Source organism: Chaetodon auriga, chromosome 1, assembly GCF_051107435.1.
Source record: "Chaetodon auriga isolate fChaAug3 chromosome 1, fChaAug3.hap1, whole genome shotgun sequence".
Classification (NCBI taxonomy): Eukaryota; Metazoa; Chordata; class Actinopteri; order Chaetodontiformes; family Chaetodontidae; genus Chaetodon; species Chaetodon auriga.
Window position 1 is genome coordinate 11,936,216 of NC_135074.1, and position 20,278 is coordinate 11,956,493.

Here is a 20,278-nt window from a genome sequence, read left to right on the forward strand (position 1 = left end):
ATGCTGATGCTGTAAGGCTAATTGGGGGAATAGTCTGCAGTATCACAAATTCTCTTTTGCATGTTTTCTTTGATTAATAAATGATCAAGTTGAGCTTTTAAGAAATATAATAAGAAATGCTTCATATTCTATGTTATCCTTTTCTGAGTACACAGTCACATTGTGTCATCTTAGGACTTCATCAAATTTTCAACATGTCGTCACATTCTGAAGCACATTGCGGCTCTCTGTGGAGTTTGGCGGCTGCAGAGGGATCTTGTGCCCTTCCTTGCATGTGCACATGGCTGCTGCAGCGCTGCACAGACAGGATGCTTCTCACAAACTGCTCCCTCCAAGAAACAGGTGTCCTTGAGCATGTTTCCTTTGTAGCTTCACTGCTCAGTCTCTCTGCACATATGGGAGGCTCCCTCCTTAGAACACAGCAACATGTTGCAGCACTTTTTTTTTTTCACCATCGTTCCCTTTTTTCTTGACTTTGCAAAATACCTTTTTGCTTGGATATTCATGGTGTATTTAATAGAGCTCTCCTTAAAGAGAGAATGTATAAATGACCTCTCCCAGGTGCACAGCACAGATAGCTTCATGTCAGTGATGCCTTCATTGGAAGGGAATTGGATTATTTCCCCCTGTAAAATATATTTTTTTAATGCTAAGGTCATCCTGACTTGTGAGTTTTACTAGGAATCTGGAGTGGGTCCAGCAAAATATTGGTTCCACTTAATATTTCTGCCTTGGATTTATTGTGCCATGCTGTTTATAGAGACATTTTATAGAACGTAATTTTTTTCTAGTCAGGCACAGGCTCACAAACAAGCACAAAGATGCATAAGCACACTATTACACACAGACACACGTAGGCACAGACCCACAAACACGCACGTCAAATACAGTTGTACACACACATAAACACCAGGCTGGGCATTCCTATCCAGAGGAAACTATATTGGCAATTTGGTACCATAAGAATAAAGCCCAGGAGAGATTTTATATGGCTTACATTGTTTACCTCCCAATAAGATATCATATTCCTACTCATTTGATACAGCAGGGATCAACAGTGTTTTCTTTTTTTATTGTTCTTTTTTTAGCTACCTTCCTCACAGTTTCTGGGTTTACAGATCCTGATACAAGATGTGCACAGGATTTATTTTTTATAATAAAGTGGTGAGAGCCAAATAACAACAATCAATACTGACACTCAATCTATATCCTGCCTGTCTCCCCACAGCATCCACATGTATGACTACATGGACGGGTAAGATCATCTGTGGAGCACTGGCTTATTTATGTGTCTCACTTGAGTCAATTTGATATATAATAGAAAAGACTTGGCTGTAGGAAACTGAAACTGTAACTGAAATACATTGTGTCCCACATAAGAGGCATTCACTAAAATTAAGACTCAACCTCGAAAATATAAATCAGCTATAACAGGAAAAAGGGGAAACGGCAAGAGGCTGCTAGCCTGGCTCTGTCCGAAGTTAACAAATTCACCCACCAGCACCACTAAAACTCACTAGATAATACAGTATGTCCCATTTGTCGAACTCATAAAAAACAAAGTATAAAAATGACCAACGGCATGTGTTGTGGCGGCTTAATATACTAGACTATTTCTTTGGCCAAAATGTACTAACGCCTTCCAGGAGACCAGTGGAGACTCAAACAAGTTATTAGCCTTTGGACAGAGCCAGACTAGCTGTTTCCAGTCTTCATGCTAAGCTAAGCTATCTGGCTGCTGGTGGGGGCTTTATGCTTACTGTAAATCATCTAACACTCTGCAAGAAAGTGAAGTGTTTCCCAAAATGTCTATTCCTATAACCAGTAAGAAATCGGCTGAGAAAATTGCGTTTTATATAATGAGGGTTGGCAGGGAGAATTAGAAGTTGGATTTACACCTACAAATGTAAATTATTCTGATAAAGGCCATAAAAATGTGAGAAGTAATGATATGAATGTTGTGTCGGTTTAGTCTTTGAAAAATCATATAACAACATGTGAAAGTAACTTTGCATTTCAATGTGATGGATCTGTGTGGGACCATATTCCCTCCAGCCTCAAGAGTACAAACCACCCCTCCTCCAGCAATACATCACTCTTTCCTCTTCACTAATTAGCTCTCATTCAGTTCTCAATACGCTCGATTCCCCTCAGTGCTCAAAAAGCTGCAAACACACAGAACCTCCATGTCTTCTACAAGGGATTTAGCTCACGTGGTGAACAAAACAATTTTCAGTTCAGTTCATTCTTAGTCAGTCTCCTGCACCCCTATTCTTACAAAATGTGCGCGTGGCACATTTTGTTTCTCTATATATCCTTTTCTGACCTGAAACTGTCCATTTCTAGCAGGGGAGAGTTGAGTAACTTTCTGCGTTTGAAGGTGACTTAGATTGACTCATCTCAGATTATTATGTGATGGACTAGATGCAGATTTGCATCTTAAAGTCAGTTGTTAGAGCTCAAAAGTCCACCGATGCAGAAAAGAAGCCCCCACAACGGTGAATGCTTGCCTCTTTTTGTTGTTTGTTTGTCTTTTTGGGTTTGATTCTTAAACAAACTAGCATAATGCTATGTTGTTTAGTGCCCGCACTTGGTACTTGCATGTTGGACTTTCCCAGCAGCACATGAACGCTGTCTAATGGCATACATCCCACATCCTGATGATCATAAAAATCTAATCAGCTAATTCTTCTTCCCTGCAAATTTCAGGCAGAATTGTTTGTAACATTTTGAGATACTGACCAAACCAGCAGACAAGGGAGAAAACACGACCCACGTTGTCAAGAGATAAGCTAAACTTTTTGGAATGACCCCTTTAATTAATCTGAATCCATTATGCTTTTCCTCTCCTGGCCATTGTGTGGCACTGTGGTGCAGTTATGACGTGTTGCTCTCTCTGCTCTGACTGAGGACTGAAATGGTGGACAGACAGAGAAAAGTTCCATGTTCTTTGCATTTGACTGAGGAGCTGAAATATTAATTGTTACATGAGACAACTACTGTGTGAAGACACCATGTGGTACCGAAGGAGGATTGATTGCAGTCTTTAATGCACATTCAGCACATAAACATGAATAAATGAAGAGATCAGTTCATGTCTGTTCATCATTTATTTAACAGTATGTATAGTCAGATGATTTACTATGATAAAATACACCCTCTCTAAGAGGCTTAAGTATTTTTCCATATAATCTCTGCCATAATAATTCTGTCGTTGAAATTTTTGGCTTTTTGATGACTGAGACTGAATGATGATTATGAACCAAAGGAATTGGAAAGCACATCTGGCATCTACAATATGCATGGCCAAAAACAGAGAGCGTGCCCTGTTTACGATTTCCATTTGTGTCCTTGATTTCACACAGACAAACACTGGGGGACACAGAGCTCAGAGGCCCAGCCTGTCTTACAACGACACCAGTCTCTCCTCTTGCCTGTCTGCTGACCTTTTGATATTTCAGTCTGCATCCTGTGTGTGTGTGTGTTTTTGTCTGTGTGTGTGTGTGTGTTTTTTGTTTTGTTTTTTTCTCAGTAGTCCTGCAGCATGCAGAGGAGCAGAGGCTGTCTCAGATCATAACACCCTGTGATGGATCAGTGCTTTTATACAATGAGATGAAGCTTAAGTCTTTGATTGATTTCTCTCTTACTTTTCCTCACCAGTGGTGGAAATACAGTCAATGCATGCAGCTACACTGGGGGTCCCTGGTCTGAGGCGGCCTGTGGTCTCATTGTGAAGAGTGGCCCTGTGTCATATTCCAAACATGTCTTTGAGTTGAAATCACCCAACAGATGTGGATCAATATGAGCCTCTACAATTTAGTGTCACATGATGGAGTAGCCTGAGTGTGCACATGTTTGTGAATACTGTGAAAGATTGTCTCCGCCGCTGCATTGTTCACATATATGGGAAATCAAACCAGATTCAAATAGAAATGATGAAGGCCACCTAAACCTATTGAGCCCATTTTATTCCACTTCATAATGTGAAAGAAACTGCATACATGTGAGGAGGGACGTTCAAAGACCGCTGTGTAGAATGTGGTGGCATCTTGCATCCAGGTTGCAGATGGCAACCAACTGAGTACCCATTGCCTCACCCCTCCCTTTCAAAGCATCTAGGAGAGCCCATGGTGGCTGCAATAAGCCAACATGTGAAAAACGGGAAAGGCGCTCTTTAGAGCTAATGTAACAAAACACGATGGTTCTTACTTTGATGTGATTAAACCCCTAATGAGAACAATTTTACAATTATTATATTCAGTTTCTGCTATTTTCTGAGTCTGTCACACTAGACCTTTAATGTGGATAGTTACAGATGCTCAAGTGAAGTTAGCTTTGCAAAACAACTGAATCTGAAAATTTACTGCAGAAGAATTCTGATTAAAGTTTGAAGCAAGCTGTGAAAAATAACACTGAAACAGCAGTGATCAAAACTAATCCAAAATTAGTTATGGAGCATTCAGCAGGGCTCAGGACAGTCTTAAATTAGCCAATCAATCATGTCTTCTCAGAAGATATCATGGCGTGGGACAGATGAAAAGGACATTGCTGGGGATGCTGAGGAGACCTTAGCTTCATGGTTGCAATCTGTCTCATTTGATAAGATGTAAGCAAAGCTTCTGTGCAAAGCAGTGGTATTATTATAAGTACTGCTATCATAGCCTGTCAGCAGTTGGGTCAGGGAGTCGGTTGTGTCATGCTAGTAGCAGCAAATGTAGCCTTGAGTAGGTAGCCTCAAGCACAGGTGAAGAGTGGGCTACAAAGGTCTGCACACCCCCATATTTTGTTTCCATTTTCAAGCTTTTTGTCTTCAACCCCAATCAGGTTTGGCGATCTATCAGGCTTTACGCAGCGGCGTCTGGAGCCACAGTGGATTTCAGGCACCGTCTTTCACAGTAGTACTCGCCAAGACCTATGAACAGATCGCCATGTGTAAAATCAGTAGAGTTCCCCTTTAAAGGTCCCTCAGACTGCTGCAGAAATACGGCGTGAGTTCATGTCTTAATTCTTCCTGCATGTTTACCATCCCTGCCATTTATTCCTGAAACATTTAAAACCCACCATGAAACAAGTGCAAAAAAAGGCCCAAAACTAGAGGTTAATTAAAAAACGAGGTTGCACTTGGTCATCATCACATCCTGACTATACCTCAATAACGAAGCAGACACTTCCTGTGGCTGTTTTACACCTTTCCAGTGATTTGCTGTGGCAAAGCTTTTCATGTGAAACAGCAGCACAAAGTGTTCAGCTCCAATTAACAACAACTTCGCTGCATAACCGCACATGTTGAGCCAGTCTCTTTCCTGTGAGGACTGCACGGCATGACGGAGGACGGGGACCGTCACGGTTTCGTCCTGCTTATTGGGGGTCACTGTGGTTATCTCCTGCTGTGAGGATGCAGCGGAAATAGAAATGAGCCCAGCATGCCAAGATATGCTGTGGCTTCCATTATATATGCTTCTTCTGCCCCCGGGATAGAAAGTCACATGCAGTGAAAAACCTGAATGCATCAACATTCTTCCATCAGTATGCCACTGATGATTTATATCACTTGTTAACTTATTTATTGTTATACTGGAAATCTGTGGTCTTTATCTCTAAGGTAGATTATTCTTATTATTTTTTGCTGGCTTCTGTTAATAAAGTAATAACATAGCATGGCTCAACAGCAGCAGGATTTCTTTATTTCTTTATTTATAACTCAGCCATGTTACACCCGATAGAAATCTCTTGATTACTTTCTTTGATTAATTGATGACCAAATCCTCAGGTCGGATTGTCTGACAGGTTAACATTGGACTGTTGCATGCAGCTGAAATACTTGGTCCAGACTTGGTTCTTTTTTGTGATGCAGACTTTTTATGCTGAATTTATGGGCTCGTTTTCCCTGATTGTGCTTCTGCATGAGCTGCTAAGAAATGTGGGATTCATAGCAACAGTGGAAAATAACTTTGTCTTGCACTGTGGAAGGCGGGAGAAAAATGTACATCATCAGATGTACATCATGTCAAAGCAAAATCCAGCCTTTGATCAGGAAGATAAAGGGGAAAGGATAGCAGAGAAATTCAAAGCTGCAGGTCATACAAAAAATCCTCAAAATAAGCTTATGCAACCTATATGTGTATCAATTATTCAGCGGTTGAATTTAAAATTACATTGTGCAAGCTTTGTTGTTGGTTCACAGTAAGCACTATTTTTGACTACTGTGGGAAAGTGACTGCTTACTTCAATTGAGTGTTTTTTCAACTTCTTGCTTTTGCAGTTTAAAGAATTTACATAAATTACCAAAAAGTAAAACACATGAACACCTGTAGGTCAGCAGCCACATGGATAACACAATCGAATGGATCTTGTCAATTGAAAAACGCCTGAACCAATCACGTCGGAGTGCTCTGAGCAGCTCAGGTTACGTCATCTTTCGAATTACTCACGTTGTGGGGACATAAACACTGTGTGGACTCTTCTTCCTTATGTCAACGAAATGCAAGTCCCAGTAACATAAATCATTACATTTTAGGGTGAAGACTTGGGTGAGGGTTCGGGTAAGTCTGCAGGAAATGAATGTAAGTCTATGTGATGAAACTGGTGCAGCGCTTGAAAATGGATGAGGGAATGTCACTCTGAACTGTTCTCAATATTCATGCAGACCAGGGAGGTTTTTACAAATCCTCTCAAATTGTGCCAGGGATAGGACATAAAGGTTCAAATTCACAGAAAGATTAAAAAAAAACAAAAAAACATAATCCATAATAACATTTAATCCCATAGTGTTTTTGCTCTGTTTGGTCCTATTACCATGCATCAGTACTTTAACAGTCAGCCCAGTTTTATCTGTATCTTTCAATCTGTGCTTTCCTCACTTCCCCTGCGTGTTCACTTTGCTCAGGATGCCCTCTCTGTCTCCTTGTGAAATGCTAAGTAGTCGTCCCCCTTTAACCCTGCCCTTCTCTCAGAAGCTAAAGTATCTTTGGTGTGCTGTTTGCCAAGAGCTATAAACAAGTGTAATAGAATTGCAGAGGGGTTAGCAGAGATAGCCGACTGTGCATCTCCCATCACCCCTGGCTCCCCAGCCGTGTGCTAACAAACCCAGCAGCATCATTGCAAATTCATAACGAGTCGCCCCAATGTGGGTCATCTCTGCCGCCTCTACATCTTCCTCTTTGCCCCTCCTCCTATTTTTTTTTTTTTTTTGAGCACCTGTTGCCTATATGATAAGCATTATTTCTTTCAGCTGTGCTCCAGACTCGAGTAGATGAAACGTATTCTCCTGCAACTCCACCTCAATGAAAGGGGGAGTAAAATCATCGCTAATGTGTTTGTCACCTGCACAAGAAAGCGCTTAATCGAAAAGAGCACTCTAACGTGGGGGGTTTTGGGAGAAGAAAATACTTAAAAGAAAGCTTGAGAGAATATCTGCCATTTTCTTGTGTCGAAATTGTGTGATTTGTTGTGCAACGTGCTGAATCTACTGTGTCCTCTGAGGATTCAGACATTACAGCACAATGCAATTGTGAAAAACCATCTTGACAACACCCAGAAAGCTGAAATGAAACAGCATGGAGAAAAAAAAAGAAGTGAAAGTCTGCTATAGGACTTTCATGTTTTTCTTTTATTGATTAGTCTTTTATACTGCTCACTTAATGAACTTAGACGGAGTCCTTCCATTTATACTTTGCCCAGTTGCCATACAGTGTGTGTCAGTCACAGGACGGCTGATTGATTTTTTTCTAGGCAGGGAGTCCATATAAAGACTGTCACTCTATAGAAAGCCATTGAAATATATAAATTCTCTACTGTGCAACTCTGCTGTCTGCTGGATGGTCTGGACACTGATAACTGGTACACACTGTATAGAGATTTAAACAATATGCCAACATAAATGTTCAGGAAATACCATCATTCATCTTAAATGCTTGTGTTGACAATAGTGAAAAGGGACATGCTACATTTAACGTACGTCTGATTTCCTCATTACATATGACTTAGCTGTAATACAGATCAACCCTTGGAACTGTTTTCTTAATCAGCATCGACAAAGTCCTCACAGTACATCAAACCCAACCTTCAGGTGCTGGCTAATGATGCCTTTTTAATTCCTCAAGAGGAGTCATTAGTTGATTCAGATATTTATGGGGTCTGAAGAGGAAGATGCATTCAGGCTGGATGGGGCGTGTGTGTGTGTGGGGGGGGATCACTCAGATAAATGTGCCCATGAAAATCTGAATATGAAATTGTACTGTGATCCAGGAGCTGAATTATTCAGCTCGACCCTGATGCCGACTGCCACTCTTGTTTCATTGCCTAAGGCAGCCCAAGTTCCTCTCTCAGTGCTATGGTCTGGAATCTAGCAGGAGACACCAGAGGAAGACTGCTATCCTCCAGTGAGCGGTTGTGGAGCAGCAGTCAAGATCTAGTGTAAGGATGCAGGCAGCTACAAATTACATGAATCAGTGGATCGGTTCATTAGCGTCTCAGACTCGCTTCATGATCTCGCTTCATCAAAGAAAACGCTCTGCCTTGCTGTTGGAAAAGTCTGTTTTGTGAAGAAAGTTTACATGATACTCAATTTCACCGGTTGTATGTTAATCTGCTGGAGACGATGCAAGCTACCAACATCTGAATAATTGATAATTGGTCTGCAATATAAACACAACCCAACCCACCGTCTGTGTCAGTGTATTTATCTCACATATATTCACAGTCATTGCAGTGAAATTCTGTTGACACTTTTGGTGTATGATAAGAAGACCCAAGAGAAAGAGTGAGATCAGATGCAGGAGATTCATTTAGGAATAAAAAATATTTGGACGTGTGTGTGTGTGTGTGTGTGTGCGTGCGTGCGTGTAATGAAAAGTATGGCTCCTATACACCAGCATCAGATTGTGCTTTTGATTGATTTACATGTAAACATATTTTGGAAAGACTAACCAAGATGGTTTTGAATTAAGTTTGAATGAAAATTATGTTTAAAGATGAGATGAAGGCAATTAATCTTGTCTTAGTTTGTTTAAAGAGATAAACGTGAATTCAGAAGATGTATGGTTGTATTTTCTGTTTAATAAGGGAAATAGATGTAAGAATATTTCCTTTCACGAATATATCCGCTATCGCTCGTTGTTAGACTGACAGTGGCTAGTTAGAAGACTTTAATACATCACTCGTACCACCTTACCACCTTATACACTGTAACCCTTACTTTGGATGGGGATGCTTTGACTTTTCATCTAACAGCATCATTAAATTTCCATTTGTCCTGCAATGACATTCCCATCAGCCTCAGCTGTACTTTGTGTTTATTGCAGATTTTAGCATGCTAACACCAAGGTGGTGAACATGGTACATATTTAGCTCAAAGCACTGCTTTTTTACTGCCTAAGTACAGCCTCACACCGCTAGCATACCTGTAGACTCTTTATTTGGTTTACACACAAATAAAAATTCCACATATTTTTGGGGGGTTAGGGTTAGGGTTAGGGTTTTCTAAATATTTTCGGCACAATATAGTAAGAGTTTATTTTTTAAGTGCCAGATAGTATCCCAAATAGTGATGAAACTTGTCCTCATTCATATACAAATCACATTCGCTATCCAGGTTAGTGAAGCTCCAATCTAGAGTCTCGGTACAGCAGATTTCAGGCTGAGCGAGGCCTCCGCCCTCCGATTCTCCCCGCTCTCATCAACACATCACATAGACAGAGTGCTGTGCCCCCGTATCCTGCCTGCCGCTCGTCACTGACTCATCACAGCCTCTCAACATGTGTCAGGCTAGCCAGCGGCCTCCATCTGTCTCTCCCTGGAGCCAGCCAGCCATGTCCATCCCAGAGAGCCACACAGGCAGAGAAAAAGTAATTCCCAAGACAAAGTGCGTTATGCCATGCAGCCGTTCCCCTTGAAAATGAGAACTCCATTTGGGGAGCGGGGGTAGTTTAGCAGGCAGGCTGCTTGCCTGTGTGTCAGAGAGGCTGGGAAACATGGCCCCGGCCACACAGTGGAGAGCTGCGTGGCTGTAGATAGTGAGAGGAGATTTGTCATCCTGAGCCACATGCTGACATGATGCTGGGCTTCTTTAATATAGAAGAACAAACGCACTGGCTGAAAGAACACATGGACACACACACACAAACACCCGAATCACACTGTGTGTATATATATGTATTTTTATACTATATGCATGTCTGCATGAATAGCACATGTGTATCCACACTAACACTACATGTCATTAGCGTCCTGTAGAACACCACAAATACATCATAAACAAAGTTATGTTGCTAAACTTTGTTATTTAGGTTATAACCTAACTCAGCAACAAGTTAAATCTGCTCAAAAATACTTTTCTTCTATGCTTAACACAACTCACAGCTGGAAGTTTCACAAAACAGAGCACTCTCACGCCATGCGCTACCCACCTCCTCTGATGCAGCGTCTCTCTCTCTCTCTGTCACACACACACACACACACACACACACACACACACACAGACAAAGCTCACACGCAGCATCTCAGCAGGTAACCAGAGCGAAAAACGACAAAAAGATTAATACCCGCTGTGTGTTGTCTTTTGGGATTTGAGATGTAAAATATCTAAATGCATGGAGCAGACATTAATGCCTTCTTCCACGGTGCTAATGAGAGCGTGAATAACATGGGCCCTGATACGCAGCGTGTAGCTGTGGAAGGACTGCTGAACAGCACAGTTCATGCTAAAAGATGGCGCTGCTAAAAGAAACATGGATGTGCTTTTCCTCATTCTAGACACAGGAGTTTAACCAGCATCTGAACGTGCAGTCAAGCAGCTGTCATGAGCTTTATCTCCCGTAACTGATCCAGAACTGTAGCTTTGTTGATAACAAGCTAACGTGGAACCATCGCCAAACCCTTGGCTGTTATCGAGTCACTCGCAACAACCGCGTCAGAGCCGGGACTCTCTGGATTCTGTGTTGATTTTGGAGCATGTACAAATCAGTTTTGTTTGAAAGTGCTGGTATAGTGGTAAAAGTGAGTCACCCTGTAATCAAGAATTTTTCAAGGCCTTTACTTTTCTGGTGTGACCTAAGCGAAGGTAATAACTTAAGTAAAGTCTTTTTGCTAGCGTAGAATATATCACAATTTGATTAATCTCTGCCTACAGCAGAGATTGTCAGGGAAGATATAGGGATAGGGGTTAGAGAAATGAGGGAAGGAGAGAATTTTTCCTGGCAGAAAAAAAATATCAACGCCACTTTGACAGCAGAATAAAACACTCAAGAAACCTTATCGGTGTTCTGCTTAAATGAATCTTGTAGCCTTGATTTATTTTTAAAGGTAGATTTTCTTTAAAACTTGAAGCAACTGAGATGGCTTTGGAAAAGGTGACATTACCTCATCTGGCAGTGTGCTTACATACTCATAAATCATATTTCAAGGCAGAATATAAAATTAAATGACTTATTAAGATGTTTTCGCAGAGCTCAGATAACACTGCCACGGCCTCCAGTCGGGGTGCAGAACGGTGCTGTTTCTATCAAAAATGCGGAAAAAAAACAATTCAATTTTGCAACACAGAGAATGGTTGCCAATACACACAGGTTCCTACACACTTTCCTACATGAAAGCATTGCAGCGTTGCCTTTCAGAGGGCACTGTTATTATCATTGCAGATATATTAATTTCCTCTTTTAGTATGTGTATGTAAACAGGCTCAGGCCTGTGCTCAACTTCTCGCTCTCCTGTCTTCCACTGTTAGCAATTCCAGCTAAAAAACCAAAAAAAGAAAAAAAACAGGAGCAGAGTGTGCATGTCCCTTTTTCTGTTACTATATTCTTTCTTTCTTTTTTTTAATACATGGAATTTCCATCACCTCATCTCGTGGAAATTCACCTACACATAACTGCTTGCCAATCGGGGGTCATTAAATTTTAAGAGCAGCACTATGGGGTTATCCAAAATCATGCAGTGAATGTGAAAGCCGAATGTTCTCGCTTCTCAGTCAGCCTTCTAAATTAACAGCTGAATCTCTGACAGGCACTGCTGCCATTCTTGTTCACAGTCGTCTGTGTATTACAGCCTGCTCGCTGATGATGCTGATGGTATTTCTGTGCAGAGTGATTGGGCTTTCAGGGATTCTTGTTGATACACAGCATAAAACTTGTTTTTCTTATGTCTAATAATCCCAAGGAGGGACCATTTATTATAGCGCCCTGTGAATTTTATATATGCTTTGCATTAATCACACATCTCTCTGGCTGAAGGTCTTCTCAGTTTAAATTATATTGTGCTGCTGAGGCGCTAAATGCATGGGTCTCTGGGTGTGTATTTCTGTCTCTTCGTTCTGTGAGTTAGTTTGCATTTTTAAATGCACATAGCTAGTCTATATGTTGCTGTATTGCTGCATTCATAGGTGTGTGCATGCATTCTCCTTTCCTAAGAGGACAAAACGTGCTACAGAGTTCCATTATATGTGGTGGCTGAAGGCAGCCTATGATGGCTTATAAGTGCGTGAAGGCCACAGCTGTGAGGAACATCAATGGCAGGTGACAACAGCGCAATTGTTTGTTGGTGTGTGCGTATAGAGTTGTAGGCGTAGGTGTGCATGTGTCCTCTGGTGGGTGTTTGCATGCTGAATACATTCATTTCTGCCTTTGTCTCTACATTTGTGGCTGTGTAAGTCTCTGCATACGATTACGCAAAACCATATATGCATGTATTCCAATACATCTGATCTGCTGGTATGTTCCCCTGCATGTGTGTGTGGAAATGTAGCTGTGTGGATGCATGCTCTAGATGTGCAGCATTATTCTTCATCCCTTTGTATAGCACTTGAGGGTCAGGCTCCCCATGAAGACAACAGGGGTCCTAACAGGGTGCAGTCACTCAATGCCAGAGTCTGTCACTCAGCACCAGGACTCCCTCCATCACCCCACTGCTCATACGCTGCCCTCTGCTCAGCTGTCTCACTGACCGGCAAATGATGAGAAGTGACAGCCAAGGACAGCCCTGCGCTCAGCCACAGCCTTGGAATTGAGTCACTATGCAAAGTAGCAGCATAGCCACAAACACACACATGGGCATACACACTGAGGCAGCCAGATATAAATTTCCACAGACAGGCATGTGTACATGCAAGCCTGCACATTCAGATGCTTGCACAGGCACCCATGCTGTGAAGTTAATGCTAATGTTAATTATTTTTATGCAGGATGTAGTGTAGCAGCTGAAACTGCATCAGCATTTTCCGTGAAATGGTGTCTGTATACGTAAGCATTGAGTGCAAGTTATTCAAAAATTGTAATCAATTAGTTACTGTGTATTAGGCATTACGAAGTTGCCTCTTTTGTTTTTTTCACAAGAGAAAATAGAAAAGGAGATGCTGCAGTTTCATGAGGAGCTAGCCTGTGTTCTGGAGGTAATAACCCATCACCAACAATGAGGTTGGCCCCCGGTGACTGCAAACAACACAGAAGACCTGTGCTCACAGTGAAGTGGTGGTCACCATCCTCCAAATGAGAACAAAACCAGGTGATTCCAGAACGAAGGTTTACCAGGAGCTAGCTAGTTAGCAAGCTAGCTAAGAATGCACAATGTGCAATGCAACATTGGAGTTACCAGAAGTTGAATTTCTCTGCTTTTAATAGAGGCAGACATGCCTCTGGAACAGCTCCAGCTTCTGCTCCGAGCCAACAGGTCCCAGACAAGTCTCTCCACTGAAGACTCAGAGACAAAATTAATATCATCCTCCATCCTAGTCCTGGTAAGATAGCAAAATAGCTGAGCCAAAAATGTCTAAGGAGTCTAACAGAAGGTAATTAATACATTTTAAATTGTGAACCTTAATTCATTACTGGAAAAAAGTAACAACATTGTGTAATGTGTTACTGCCCTACACTGATTGTGGACATACCAAAATTTTCCAAGCTCAGTGTTGGTGTATCTCAAATACAATAAATACTAGTCAAAACAATAAATAATGTATTTACAGGTGAAAAGGAAGTTTTGTGGCTACCATTTTCCAAAAAATTTAAAAACGCTTTATGGATAGACAGCTGCAAATACACAGACACTATTGAATGGGTCAACCAGCCACAAGTGGGAGACACTTTAACAGACTGCTGTAAAATACCTTTAGGTTTGACAGACGTGGCCTATGATGAAGTGTTTCTAGAAAAGGGCACCATTCTTTGGGTGAAATGTGTATAGATATGGAATGATTTTATTAAACATATAGTATGGCAATTGAAGTGCCCTTTAAAGTGCAAGCATTTGTATGCATTGAAATAAACAAGAGGAGTGCTCTGCATATATCTTGATGATGCATTATTGATCAAATACATCCCTCCCATTACTCTGGGACAAACATGAGGTGAGTTGAATCTTGAGTTGCCCAGGTCCCAAAGTGAAACTAATGCAACTACATCTTACTCATAATGAGACACTGCTATGGGTCCTTCAAAGCCAGGGTTGGTTATATTATGAATTTATCAGTAAAAAACAAAAACTCTCCTACACTGAAGAATGATGCATTGTTGAAGTGGTAAAGTATGCATTATTAAAACAACAACAACAACACTGATCACATTTAAGCAGTCTGGGGAAAGTACAATCCTCACATTGGTACAATTTAGTGTTAGTAATGCTAAATACAAGGTGACATAACCGACAGTATGGTGAGCAAAATGCTGTAAAATGGCTAATTAATAATGGATGCAGACTTTTGTTTCTGGTGGTGAAATGGGACTTTGGCTGTTTTTAATGTTGCTCCCTCCTTGTCGTGGGATTACTTATTTCTATAAGCCAGTGCAACTTTTAAAAGCCAGGGGAATTGTGGATACAGATTTAAATGGCAGAATCTGCAATACCTTTGCGTACACTTCAGAGGACAGTTTAAGAGGAGGCTTTATGAGACACTTAATTTGAGCTGGGTGGGCAGTCCGGAAGATTCAATAAAAAGAACAAACCTTTTACTGTAGAGGAACTGTGCATTAAAACAATGGCTCCATTTTTCAGAGACAGGTGAAATGAGAGGCAAAATAGATGCTAACCTTTATGGTGAACAACTGCCTGAGAAGGGTTCCTCTCCACAGATGGCTATACTGGGATCTTGTGGAGACACTGACACATCTAGACATGAAAGAAGTCAATCTGGGATGACTTCACAAAATTTGATGAGCTCCAGCAATGGCTAACTCCCTGGGGCACAAAACAGATCGTGGCTCACAGAAGCTGGATTGCGTGAGGCCAGAGAGATGCTTGGCCTTGGTACACAGGAGCTGAGGCCTTGAGGGCTGAAACACCAAGCAACAGACAATGATGTCCTCTATCAGTCTCTCTTCTCAAAGCCGATTAGAGTACTGGGGGCCTAGGAGAAGTGACTATATCATCCCTGTCCGTCTGGAGACAGCTTTTTCTCAGCCAAACCTCCGGACACAAACTGGCAGAGCTCTGAGGGATGCAGCTAAAATCACACAGAGAGTAGTGCAGTTTAGGAAACTTTGCCTCACTGTAGAGCAGTTAACCTTTTTTTTTTGGGGGGGGGGGGGGGGGGGGGGGGGTTATTGCCTCAATCAATCAGTCTATATATTGACATATAAAACTGATCTCAAAAAAGTGCAGGCAGTTTTGGTTTTGAGCAAAATGTGTCTGAAAGCTGGTTATATGTTATTTAAGCTCTGTCAAAAAGAATGACAAATGTGCACAATCAGTGTGCATCGCTATTGAGGTAATAGCCAAGTTTCATATTTGAGTGGGGACAACTCATTTTTCACTGACACCTCCGCTTTCCTGTCATTCACCAATATAGCCATCCTCCCCAAATTGAACCAAATAAGAAAATGTCCTAAATTCCCGTCTCTCCACAGTGTTTGAGCCAGGATTGTTCAGGAGGGGGTCAACTCAGACCACTAGTACCTTTCTAGGCAGTCACTGCTCCATCCAAGAGTGACACTCCCCCGCAAAAAAAAAAAAAAAAAAAAAAAAAACAGTACTGTGAAAACCATACATGCATTGAGCACTTCAAAACAACATTAACATTAGATGAGAATTGATGTAGGACATAATTTTTTTAGGCATTTAACTTTGATGACTCTAAACAAAAGAGAATTTTTAAGGAATAATAAAATCTCATGGATCAAGAAAGGGTGATTAAGTACATCCCTTCCTTTGACCAGGGTTTAACTGAGCCACTGACAAAGATTTTAATAGGAATTTTACATGAAGTCAACTTCAAAGAATTTAATAATTAATCTGTATCAAACCAAAGCAGCAGCTCAAATTTAGTGATAATACCTGCGTTACTTTCTCAATATTTTCATCACTAATACGAAGGTGGAATTATATACAGTGGTGAACGCTACGTAGTTGTAGATAATAAATCTAAACATTTGGTACATAATTTTTGAGAGTTAAAGCTGCAGATATATCATATCATCATCATATATCATCAAGTTATTGAAGAATAAAGCTCATGTGCTTAGTTTGGTCGATAATGGAATAGCACATTCCCAGTTTTTAGTCCGACAGGGGAGTTTAGTAGTTTCCTACAGCTACTTTGCACTCGATCTCCACCTATGTCCCCTCAAAGGTCAGCGCTGTGAGGGGGCTTGCTATTGGTCAGTGGCAAAGTTCACCACAATTGAACTCAGTGTGAAACAATCATGCAGATGATTTTCACCTCCTGGAGTTGATCCTCTGATCACTGCAATGCTGTTAGAATTAAATGCAGCAAAATTACACTTTCTTAAATTCTGTTGTGTCCAGGCATTTTGCTGTCTATCCATCCATCCATCTTCTCACTCTGTTTACATGTGTGTTCTGTCTCATGTGTCTACCTGGAAACAGCAGTCCCCTGGTCTTTAGTTCCTTCTCATGTTGTTCTGAGAGCTCAGAGGGAAAAGAAAAAAGCCTGTTTTGTTAGCACTCCAATCAGGGTTGCAATACTCTGTTCTCAAATGGAAGCAAAAATGGAAATATGCGTCCCACACTCACTTACTTAATCCCTCTCTTTTTCCCTATATATCTCACATGCACACAAAGTGCTGTGATGTATAGATCCACCGTCAAACTATGCACACACAAATTCACCATACAAGTGCATGTCCATCAGATATGCTTTAGAGCAATGCACACACAAAATTATTTAGGTAATTGGAACCTTTTTTTATTTTCTCACTCATATTTTTTTTTTTTTTCACATGTACATCTCATGCCTGATATGTAATTGCAGGGAAGAAAATTTGGCTCCAACTTGATATATATAATCCACAATGCCCTCCAGCTACATTTCCTGTCTAGTAACACATTCATTTAAAGTGCAGGCAGGAAAGGTATGAAAGTGTTCACTGCAGGATGCCATGCCGCCAATTGTTGCAGGAAATGACCATTCGTTACAGAAAGAACTGTCAACCTAATCAGACCTGAAAAAAAGCAGAGTTCACCTGACGGACTGACAGCCACTCTGGAAGAAAGCTGCTGCTGTCAAACTGCTGCTTCACCAAGACACACACTGCAGTGTGTGTGTGTGTGTGTGTATATATATATATATATATATATATATAAAATGTATTCAATACGAATATATATTATTTATAAGGACTTTGTTGGTATGTCTATTTAGAGCTGTTTCATATTAGAGTAAAATTATGATAAGGTGTACTTTCCCAGACCAAAGTTAACTTTACTTCATCTCATCCATTAATTTGTCTAAACATCTACCAGTATTTTGGTTTCATTCTCTTTTGATTTGCTTTTTGTAGTTGTTATTTTTTTCATTCTATCTATCTATATATATACAACAAAGCTGAAGTGTAGAAAGACCCCGTCTCTCTTCTTGTACATAGTTTGACTCAGTGAGTCAGTGTCTTTCTTGCCATACCTGACAGAGACCGTCTTGTTACCAGTGAAATTGGAACGGAGATACCAGTTTCCAAATGCAGTGCTGACTGAATGGAGAAGTACATGAGTCTCACAGATATGGTGGTCCAGAGGGGGCAAGACGAAACTCGTTGTCAGGGTCACAGACAGGGGTCTTTACAGGGGAACAGGAGAGCAGACGAGGTCAAAGGCAGGCTGGGTCGAAACCGGGGAATCTGTCCGAAAGTATACACTGAAGAGTCTTGCATGAGGGCTAAGAACAATCTGGTGAAGAGTGAGTTTGAGGGAGCCACTTAAGTATGGCACAGGTAGTGATTAGTCTCAGGTGTGCACTGGCTGAGCAGGTGTGCCGATGAGAGAGAGAGAGAGAGAGAGAGAGAGAGAGGGGCAGCGGAATAGGAGCTGGCTGATGTGACAGAAATAGACTTGAAGGGAGAGTCGACCACCCACTGTAAATATAGACCTGTGAACACAGAGAAAACCTGGACATCTTGCAGCTCCATGATCACTGATTGATGATGAGATAATGATAAAATGAGATTTAATGGATTTAAACACTCTAAAACAGGAGTTCTCAAAGTTGTTACTTAACAGTCCGCATCTGATTTTTATGCAAGGTCAGAGGTCGATTAGCGATAACAAAATAATATTGAACTAATTAATTAATGTCTCATCTCTTGTGATTGGGCCAGCATGAAACCGAGGTAGACAAGCCACAGACAGTTAGTCCATAGTTATTTCTGACTCAGACGTATTTTTACAACTACATTTGCACTAGTTCTAGAGAAAAGGAGACACATTCTGTATCTGCGATTTAGGAGATGATGGCAAATTCTGCGGTGTAACGTAAGTGTGAACTTGGCAGCAGCAGCACACAACACTCCATCCAGTAATTAACATCACCATGACCTCGAAGTCAGCCATTGGGAAATCAGCCACATTAAAATCATGTTTATCTGGGCACAGGATCGCTGTGAATGACCGACAGTGACAATGAATATTCAACGTCACTAACAATTCATTGATCAACCGAACATTTATTTCAAAGTGGACAACATTACTCACATAATGCATTATAGCCTGTTCATAACACGAGGTACAGCAGGGTCCTCAACTATATATGGGTGCCGGACTTTAAAAAAAGGGAAAACAATGGCTTAATTGGCCTATTATTATTGAAGATTTTCACTTTCTTACCAAATTAATGCTGGTCCGTATCAGTGTGAACACACTCCTAAAAAACATTATAACTCACAGTTCATCTATGAATGAATGAGTTCTTATCTCAACAAAAACTCCTCTTCATGAACCCAGGGAGCAAACAGAAACATTCTGCATGTGATACAACAGATGGCTAACAAAAATAAACCCAAGTGAAGCCTCTTGCACCTAACAGACAAGCTTAGTGATTCTTGACAAATCCAGAGTGACCAGTGTGCTGCTGCCAGCTCCAGGGTCTGGCCAGTCAGTGAGCTGAGCAGTTTGATGGTGGGTCCATGGAGTAGAGAGGAAGGAGATAAAGAATAATCTGTCTCTTTTGAATGGGTGAACTATGAATTGCAGACTTTTTGGCTCATTGCCAGGGGTTGGCCAGATAATCTGTGATCACTGTCAGGATGGACTTAGCCTCTTCCACCAGTAAATAATGTCAGATGTGATGAATTTATTAATGTATGTAGGACCAATGTGGTCCACAGGCCACCAGTTAATGATCACTGACTTTTGGGCTGCGTCCAGATTGACATCCCATTCGGTCCAGATGTGGACAGAGATCTGGACTTTTTTTTTGCTTTTAAAAGGAGTGATGTTAAGCCTGAACAGCCCAATGGAGCGCTTCAGTCTATTTATAGAATATAGAAACATGACTGTACCACATTGAGAAAAAACTCACAACACACTTCTAAAAACTCATGTATCTCTGTTCAGACTGCAGACATGAGTGGCCCAAATACAATTTTCTTGCTCATATGTGACTCATATGTGAAAATTTTGATCATATTGAATCTGATCTCAGTTCTGATTTGGACCACTTGTATAAGCGGTCCAAAATGAGATCCTTGTCTAATTTTGTGCAATGCGACATCAGTCACATCAGAGGTCATGTGACTTTTACAGCACTGACTCGCTTGTGTGTCTTTCCCGGAGACTCTTGTGGAGAGGTACTGACAGATGTTGAAAGCAGCACTAGACATCCTGAAATTTTGTCTGAAATCTGTTTCTGTGAACCCTTTCATGTCACTGTCCAATCTGGCTCTAACTCTGTATCCACACACACCTTCATGCAGAGGTAGCAAGCATTGCGCCACAGAAATCCATAATTATAATAATAATTATAATTTGGCTGTCTTTCTGCTCCTTGTGATCATCATCTGCTCACAAATTCGCCGGCTTCCGCTACACATCAGCTTATAAATGAAACCATACAGGCTGACTTCAG